Below are 10196 nucleotides of genomic sequence, written 5' to 3'. Positions count from 1 at the left end.
GAAGCTGTACAATTTACAAAATTAAACGCATGCAACATACTGCACCCCCCCCCCCCCCCATATGTTTCACAGAAAATAAAAATACAGAATTTGTATTTATTATTAATATTTTAGTTTTGTAAACTGTCATACCAGCTATTATACAATTTCGGTCATATGCAACATACAGTTGCTATCTAGTCAGTTGAATGCATACTAGCTACTTATCTTTTTAATTATTTTGCATTACTGTGATTTACAATGTTTTAAAAATGTGTTAATAACCCATTGAAGATTTTTCCTACAATTAATGTTTAAAATACATTTTCAAAGTTGCTAATAAATTGTAGTGTAAATAAAATACTACATATTTCACACTTAATTCAATGTTACTTGCCTTTATCTGAGTGAAAATTTACACATCTGTTTTTTTCAGTGACTTTAACTCACTCTAACACTCATGTAGCATCAATAAAGCAATTTGCTCATTTAAATTTTTTCAGTTAGCTAAATATATAAATTAAAAGTAAGCAGGTGTAATTTGAAGTTTTCTTATTTAATGTCTAAACAGTAAAATTTTCATACAAATAAAAAATACTACAGTTTTTATCCGTGTAAAATAATCGAAACAGCTTTCATTAAACCTATCGACACCAAGTAATCATTGTAGATTAGCATTCTCATTTGTAGTTTTGTTGGGTCAGAGGATTTTCGTAATGTTCTCTGTCTACAAACTGCTAAGTGCAAGATCTGCTGACCATGGCCTTTGAGATTTTGAAGAAGGGGGAAAAAAAATTCTCCAAATTCCAAGCGCTCAGTCCCCACAAAGCTACCAGAGGGTCTGAAACCCCCTCGACGCCCCCCAAGATCTCTTCAGAGTGAGGGGTCATTTAAGGGTGAGCTCCCACTACCTCAGGAGGTTATTCAGAAGTCACCAGCATTCAGAGTTTTGAACTCCTGTTTTCGGAGGACACTGAGAGAGAGTGTTAGTGATGACCACTCTTGTCAGTCCATGAGCTGGGCTGTCGAATGGGAAAAGCACACTGGCTCCCATCCTTGTAAAAACCCAACATAAAAGAACACAGGGGGATGCTAACAAAGATGAATGGCTTCTCTTCCAACTCATTCCACACTAATCAGGGCCTTTTCATTTGTTCCCTGTTAGATAATGTAAATTTGTGGTGTCAAAGAAAGGGACTAAAAGGACAATTTATCAACCTCCCTTTTATCCCTCTAATGGAGCCACATGTTCCAGAGCATTACAATCGCCCCTGAGCTGCAAAGAATATTAGAGCTGAAAAGAGGGTAACAAGAATGAGGATTAGATTTCGGTGCGAACATGAGCGACGTAATGATTCCCGGTGATGTATTCAATCCTGTTGCTTCCGTTAATGAGAGAATGGCAAGCATGATGCTTTTCTTTTTCTCAGTGCAAATAGGTGTAATTGCTTTTAATACGGCTAATGGAATATAGGGAAATTAAAGGAGATCAGGTGGTCGAAAGAAAGCTCTAAATCACTGCAGATCTGAGAGACGGCTTGTGGGATTATCTTGCTGTTTGTCCACAACAATGGCTGCCAATGGACCATTCAGTTGCAGAGTGTTGGAGACCTCACCCTTGCAATCATCTATCACCAGTTAAAAGCAGAGCGGCCCACCCCTTAACCTAACAGTCAGTGCTCTGAGGCCAGCCGGGAGAAACGAGCAGTCTGGTCATCTCACCCTCAGACAACAGCCCGTGTCTGGGGGCACCATGTGGCAAATACAAACACAGAGCCAGACAAATGTGCCACAAACGTCTAAAATGTTCATCTTCAAGCTAAATATTAATGCAAGCAAGAGTGATCAATATTTATCCATATCAAACCCTCACTTGCCTTTTTTTTTTACTGGTAAAGTGAATTAGTGCTGCAATAATAATAAAAAGTAAATCTGAACAAAACAAGCCTATTTAATCATCTCTGGTCTTTGTCTTAATATTTAGAGCTCAATACAAGTTAAGATGAACCGACATCATTTGTGGCTGATTACCACAAAAATATTTTTTAATTGTCCTTTGTTTTCTTAAAAAAAGAAAAAGAAAGGAGGCTACAGTGAAACTTAATGGAAGTGAATAAAGTAGCTTTCTTAATTGGAATGCAGAAATATAAAATTATTTTGTAAAAGCACTTGTAGCCAAAAATATTTCAAAGATTGTAGCTAAACAGTTTCAGTTCCCATTGACTTCTATTATACGCACGCAAAATACAACAGGAAGAAAACTGTTTGGTTACCAAGATTCCTCAAAATATATTTTATGTTCCATAGAAGAAAATCATACAAGTTAGGAACGAAATGAAGGTGAGTAAATGATGAAATATTATTGCTTTTAGGTATTCTATGCCATGACGAAGAAGTAAAATCAGATTTTACACAGGTCCATAAAAGGTTTATTATTTTTTTTTTTTTCAGTAAAATCATATTAACTCACATATTATGTTCATCTTGTGGCTGTACTTTTGAAATTAAGCATTTAACATTTATGGCCTCATTCACTTCCACTGAAAATATCCAACTACTTAGATTTTTCTTTTTAAAGAAAAGAAAAGACGAGTGCCACTTCATTTTTGTGTTAATCAATATAATGCCACAAGTGCTGCTGATTGAGCATCACTTCTATGGAACCAGGAATATTGCTTTAAACCCTGCGTGCAACAATGGTCAGCTTTTTATCTGATCGAGTGAAGTGAAAACCTGTTTGAGAAACAACCTTCCTCTTTGCTCGACTGATCATATCATAGGATAGATTGTGTGTGTGTGTGTGTGTGTGTGTTTGGGGGGTGGTTCTCCATCTGTCATACACTCATTAACAAAGCCCCCTCATGTTTTAATCAGACCCCAAACGCAAACCACACCCATGCACACACACACAAACGCACACACACTAGTGAAACCACGCCATGTATCATCAATCTCACAGGTCATTAATCTAAACACAAAGGTAAAACATGCTGCAATTTTTGGGTGTGAAACCTCTTTATGATGAAGACCATTTCAACAAATCACACACAAAAAAACCATATCAGTCTGCTTTAAATCAGGTTGTGTGAATGAGAGCAAGATTGCAAATTAATTAATTAATTAATCACTATATTTTATTGCATTTAAAGGTCAGCTCTGGCCTTCAGATGTCTAATGAGGAGCCTAAATGCTGTTGCACACTTCTTACAGGAGAAAAAATATGACATTCACACACTTTAAAAAGCATAAGACAAGAAAAAACAATCACTTTGATCAATCTAAGGAGTTATGAAAAGAATTTGACTTGATCAAAAACTGTGTGATCCCCAGAAAACTGGGTTAAACTTCCAGCTCGGAAATCATTCCATAGTATTATGGCAGAGTGCTATAATATCAAATATCCTTCAGCTGCTTTGTGACCAAGTGAGAGAAAAGCCTTAAGCAAGAGATCCAGAGCTGACCTCCAGGAAGGACTGCCAGCGTCACCTCATGAGTGGCGTCCTGCTACTCTTTCACCACAGGATGTGCGTCATAAATCTTACTCAAGCCGAATGACAGACAAGCTCATGGGATGTGACCCATGACATACTGATCAACACATAAGTACTAAACTTAAACCAACATGCAGGCACACAAAGCAGCGAGACCTATAAAATATGTATCAAGGGAAGCGTCTTTGTGGAAACCATTGTAAACCCAGCAGACCAGCATTTAAAAATAGTTCAGAGGTTAAAGGTTTAAAGTCAAGAATGCATGTCTGAAACCCACCACTGATGAGTTTCTTCACAAGCATTTAATTGTTGGCCTTCAGTTGGATTCTAATAAAAATGAAATCATTTATTTATTTGCTGCAGTATGCTGCAGTCTGGTTAGACTAAATTAGAAATAATACATTTATTCATTCATTCCTAATCTGACTAACTAGCAATATTCCACATACTATGAATATTCTAAATAACACCACTGTTGAGTTTCTCCACAGGCATGCATTTTTTTTAATGGAAAACATGAGAATAATGAAACTGAAAGAATATCTAAAATATCATAATCCCTCCAATGTTAATGTGAAGTGAAAGTTTGTGAGTACTTCTGTCAGCATGGTCATGGGATACTTTCTCTAGCGTCAGTAAAAAGCAAATGCATATAAATAGAAAAGAGGAAAGAACTGAGCGATCAGAATATATATTACACAATGGTTTAATTAATCAATGTACGCAAATGCAGGAACACACTTGGCAATAAAGCTTTCGTTTCTTGAAGCACTGAAATAGAAACAGCTGAAGTAAGGCTACCCTGAGTGAACTTTAAAGAGGAAACAACAGGGCGAAATCAATTGTACCTTAAGAGCGCACACGTCTTGGGCTGCCAGCTGAGAAAAACTAATGTTGTGATGCATTCTGCTTCAGCTCTAGTAGAGTCATTTGAACGAATAACAATCATGAGCTCTGCAGGGAACTTTCAAAGAGGCTGCCAAGGCCAGGTGCTTTTGAGGAAAGGTAATAGTAAGGAAGGCTATAGTAAGGAAGTTATTATACACAGTGGCCACAAAAAGTATTTGGACTTCTTTGCAATATACAAACTTTTTATAACATATAACATTTAAAATGTATTTTAGTAATATGTTTTAATATAGCACACTATTTCAATGAATAGTTCATTCCAAAATGAAAATTTGCTGTAAATGTTCTCACCCTCAGGCCAACCCCAATATACTATAAGTTTGTTTCATCATCACAACAGATTTGGAGTAATTTAGCATCACTTGTTCACCAATGGATCCTCTGCGGTGAATGGGTGCCGTCAGAATGAGAGTTCAAACAGTTGATAAAAACATCACAATAATCCACAAGTAATCCAGATGACTGCATGCAGTCCATCAATTAGCATCTTGTGAAGTGGAAAACTGCATAGGAAACATGCATGGATAAAGTTGTGTGGATTGTTTGTGGATTATTATGAGGTTTTTAACAACTATTTGAACCCTCATAATGCAATCTTTTCCCCAAATCTGTTCTGAAGAAGACACAGATTCATCTACATCTTGGATGGCTTGAGGGTGAGTAAATTTAAATTTTTGGGTGAACTATTTCTTTAATCTAAACTTTTCATATAAATACATTTCTAAGGTTTTAAATGATCAACCATGGATCAAATTGGCATCCTCAAAGCAAGCAGGCAAATAAATAAAAAAATAAATAATTGTCATACCAAAAACTATCTCGAAAAGTTAAGTGTGTTCTGAGGAAAGGTCTTATATAATTTATTTGCATTGATTTGCTTTCCTAGTTGTTTTTCATGCAATAAATGCTTAAAAATGTTCATATAAAATTTTGCCGAACTAGTCAAACTGTCAAAAAAGTTTAGTGTAAGAGTGACCAAGAGACCAGTTACTGCACAGAGCATAACCTTTTTTTTTTTTTTTTTTTTTTTTTATAGTAAAGATTTCAACAATATTTTGAGTTCTTAGGTCTTCATAGAATTCAGAACCTCTGACAATTTCGGACAAGGAACAAATGTGACACCCAAAATGTATTTCCGTATGCTTTTATAAATTATTTTATTTTGCCCAGAAGAATCGTTGCATGTAAATGACATTTCCTTCATTGAAAATACTCAGTCAAGGAGGAACTTTCAACAATGATCTGTACTTTTCATTTCCTATCAATGTCCTGTTGCAAAAGCGAATGAAGTTTTGTAACTCTAAATTTCATGAATGGTGCAGGAGAACAACCACGAAGATTGCAGGAGAACAACTTGAAGGCTGTTGATGTCCGCACAGATGTTCATTTCTAGGAAGCATCAGTTCTTATTGCTTTAAGCCCTTAATCCTAAATCTGCCTTCCTGGGTCCAGACAAATTGAAAATTCTGGTGCAAATTTCTGATGCTCTTCCCAAAATCAATAACCCTAATCATCACGTGACAGCTGCTGACAAAAAAACAACAACAACAAAAAAAACGTGTGTTTCTGCTAATCTGGGTTTCATGTGATAATCAGTTTTCTTGTGAATCCCAGGAAAGACATACGTGCAACAGGTTGGACAGGGATTCTGAGGGACCAAGTGAGGCTAAGTTGGACTTGTCCTGAGAGGACCAGTCAGATTAAAGCACAGGCATCTGCTCTGTAATGGGTGCAGTGACTTGTTTATGTGTTCATCTAGATGCCATATAGAATGCCTACTCCACCATCATGCTCACCGAAGACTTCTAATCCAACTGTAGTCTAATATCTCTGAGAAAAGACATAGTTAACAGGAATGAGGGAAGAATTAGCATATATGTAAGTGAAAGAGATAGCATGTGCTGGTCATGAGGTGCAGTGGACTGGACTCCTTCACTCAAATGTTCTAGTTTTGGCTTTCATTAAGCACATGCAGGACAGCCAAAAGCTTTGCAAAAGGGGTAGATTACAGGTCTAGACCACACAACAGGAAATGATAGGATGCAAAAGAGATCAAATCTAGTACAGTGCAGATCCCTGAGTTGGCAATATTGTAAGGTAGACTACAGCTACTGTAAAAGTATGTTTTAAACTGATTATGGTTCTACAATAAATCTAGAAAAAACCCTTGTTTCTTGTTCTCGATGAACTTGGCTGAACATGAAGATGGCAGATCACACTACAACACTAGAAAGGTCTGTCTAAAAATGGAGCAGATTGAAGGAGTGTTTCTAGGGCTTCATTTTTAAATTGTCATTTTGCCAGTGTCCATATCAATTACAGTTAGCTTAATGTCCTCGTACATTGAAATTCAATTCCATTTGAAAAATAATGATGTAAAAATGCAAATATCAGTGTCTTTATTTGCTCATAAACATGATTAATTTTAGAAAATAAATCACATAGAGAGCAATGAAAACATATTCGCTTGCGATTCCTATTGGTAGAAATCTTAACACGTTTTTCAATATTGCAATATAAACATCAACTGTTTATTTATTTCATATTAACGCCCTCTAGAGGCTTTGTGAAGCTTTAATAATAACAACGTTCTGCCCGGAACTAACAAGTTGACTTTGTTTTGTTTCTTATGAACATTTTACCGGACGTCCTTCTTGACAGCAAGTAGCACCTGCGTTTAGCGTTGATGTTTACACTAAAGTCTTCTTAAGAAGATCTGCAAACAGAATGATTTTGAATGAATAAACTCTACAGCTAATTTTATGTTTTGTTCAAAACCTAGCCCAGGAAATTTAACTTAGTTATAAGCAGAAGTGTAGCTAAGAAACTAATTATGTATTAAGTAATGTGTATGTAATAAAAGTATGTAATACCCAACAGCCCATTAATTAATACACATTCAGATAATTAACTATTTGATAAAGTATCAATGTATTCATTGAAATATTTAGATTCAGATTTTTACAATTAATTTAAAAAGCCATGTAGGGCAAAGCAGAAGTGCTGGGGCCTGTACCATGATGGTAGCTGAACAAATTCAGAGTTACATAGTTTTGAGTTGACAAAACCAAACCTCTCCAATCCGGCTTTGTTGGTACCATGATGCTGTTCATCAACTTTCTTTGTCAACTCAGGCTTTGATCCTGAGTTTGTGGAGCGCGTGTACATGAATGTGTGACATCACTGGCGAACAACCAATCACGAGCCTTGCAACACAAAGCTGTTTGATTTACTTCTCGTGAGAGACCCAGCGAGATTCAAAACTAAAGGTTAAAGGTTTTGCTTAAGGTTAAGAGATTGAAGAATATGACAAATTTAAATGTCATATGAAAAATGAAGGAGGACTTATAAAATAAATTATCTTGCTCCATCAGTGTAGTCACAAGTGGAACTTGTTAACTAAGTTTATACATTTGAAAAAATAAATTAAAATAGTGCAATCTTTTGATACTACAGCTTATTTACATTACATTATATGTATACATTAATATGTATTTAAAATAACTGTTAAACTAAAATGGCTTAATAATGGATAAATAATAATATGAATCACAATAATTATTTAAATCATAAAATGACTCAGTTATTATCATTAAAGCCAGACTTCCAATTTTTTTTTTTTTTTTTTTTTTTTTTTTAGCATTAGTGACCTTTAATTTGGAGCAAGATAAACTGGAGTGACTTTGTGTCAGACATGTGTCACTTCTCTCACATCTGATTGGTTCACCTTCAGTTTGAGACCTTGAATCCAGAACATAACCTGCCCCGGAGCAGGTTAGCCGTGCAGCGTAAGATACCATGGCAACGAACACCCATTAAAGCCGAGCTACTTTCATAGTACCTAAAACCCAGGGTTGGCGGAAACTAAGCTGAAACATAGCTGGCTAGCCACCTAATCCAGCTTCATGGTACAGGGTCCTACTGTGGTGACTGCTCACCTGATGAAAACACAAGATCGGAATTTACAGGATGCATATACTATGCATATACTAACCACTTGTGAGAGCATTATTATTGAATAGAGTTCCACTCATTTTCTCAGAATGAATGAAGCATTTATGGACCAGCTGGCACCCCTTACGAAAGGAAAATATATTTACCAATATATTTCTTAAAATATATTGTGATATATTGTAATATATTATTTTCCCTTTTTAGGCGCCACAGATCTGTTATATAAACAGTTTAGGTTGAAGAAAATGACAGAAATATACTGGTTTGTACATAATTTCCTTTTTTGCTTAAAACAGTGTACTGTGATTTTCATTCAGCTTTCTACACCCTTTAATATGAATACACTAATGAATGAAACGTATACAGAAGTCACGTGTTTCGATCAATTCAGAACTCCAGAATGTGCCTAAAGATGTCTTCGCTGTTGACCCTGCACAAACCCAGAATGCAGAAGCTGTATAGAGATGTAGAAAGTGCAGGTGAAATGTTTTTAGTTTTTAAAAAAAATCCTGTTGATATCCTCTCAAGTTATTTTGAATTCACGACACTGCAGTCACAACCTGCTGTTGTCTTGTTCCCTACAGATGCACACTTTTCCGTCGCTCCAGCATTCTCCGTCACTGTGTGGGAAGTGGAGCCTCTGCATTCTCTCATAAGAAGATGAGGATAGTGAGTGATAGTGAGGATCAGAGACAGTGCACATCTTACTTTATAGAGCCGGTGCAGTGGATGGAGCCTTACTGGGTGTTATGGAAGGACAGGTAATACCTCACTGCTTCACACATCTGGACACACAATTAAATAGAATTATCAAAACATTGTTCTCAACTGTACATTTGTTTAATGCTAAGCGTATATTCTTTGATTATTGAGAAAGAAAATGGAGTTAGATTTAATATTGATTTATCCTTTATTTAAAAGGTTAAAGATATTGCATGATATTTTGTGCTTGGGAGGCCAGAGATTGTATTTGCTGTGCAATAAATATGTGTACTTTTCTGTTTCTTTGTTTTTAAATGACATTTCAAAGTAATATCTCTCTTGTGGCTTTTGTGTCCCTGGTGTAGCTCAAAGCTGGGCTCCTTTAACTGGTCTGGTGAGCAGTGTTTGTGTGGGAGCTGGGTAACACCAGCCTTGCAGATGCACAAGAACAGAGTGGATTAACTCAAACACATCAGTATGTCTGAACTCAAATGACCCGCCATTAAAGATCTGTATCATATGAGTTTCCAGTGTCACAAGCTCCTTCAGAAATCATTCTCATAGGCTAATGTACTGCTCAGGTAACATTATTATAATTATCAGTGTTGAAAATCAGTGTTGCAATTTTTTCAGGATTGTTTGATGAGTAGAAAGTAAAAAAAAAAAACAGTTTTAAATAGAAATCTCTTGTAACATGATCATTTTCTTTACTGTTACGTTGTCTTTTTTAACAGTTTAATGCATCCTTGTGAGTTTTTTTTTTGAAAAAAATCTTACGGACCCTAGGACTGTCGTAATAATATATCGATTTATTACACAATATATGTACAAGATCTCAATAATTTTTGGTGATGCAATATATTGCCCATTATATTTACATAAAAATTGGTTTTTTTTTTGCATTCTACTTACACCTGTGTCTTTTGCAGCTTCTCATACATAACGTGGTGTAGTTGGTGCTAGTTCAAAATGCGTCTACAAAAAAGTTTAATCTGCAGATATGGCCTTGTTAAGTGCTTTTGTGCATATGGAATATGCAGAATACTGGGGCAAAATATCTCAAAACAAAAAGTTGTTATCGCGACAGGCCTAACTGACCCCAAACATAAGTCTATATTCAGGATATATTTAATTGGTTTGTCTTTGTTCATAAGAAGCTTA

At 35.8% G+C, this 10196-nt stretch overlaps 1 pseudogene; it reads left to right on the top strand.

Annotated features, from left to right (window-relative positions):
- The first annotated feature begins 8745 nt into the window (after nucleotides 1-8745).
- On the top strand, nucleotides 8746-9558 carry LOC127939745 (dual specificity protein phosphatase 12-like; annotated as a pseudogene).
- The last annotated feature ends 638 nt before the right edge of the window (nucleotides 9559-10196 follow it).

The sequence above is a fragment of the Carassius gibelio genome, chromosome A2 (assembly GCF_023724105.1).
Source record: "Carassius gibelio isolate Cgi1373 ecotype wild population from Czech Republic chromosome A2, carGib1.2-hapl.c, whole genome shotgun sequence".
Classification (NCBI taxonomy): domain Eukaryota; kingdom Metazoa; phylum Chordata; class Actinopteri; order Cypriniformes; family Cyprinidae; genus Carassius; species Carassius gibelio.
The sequence above is the reverse complement of the archived record's forward strand: the minus strand, read 5'-3'. Positions and strand labels throughout refer to the sequence as shown.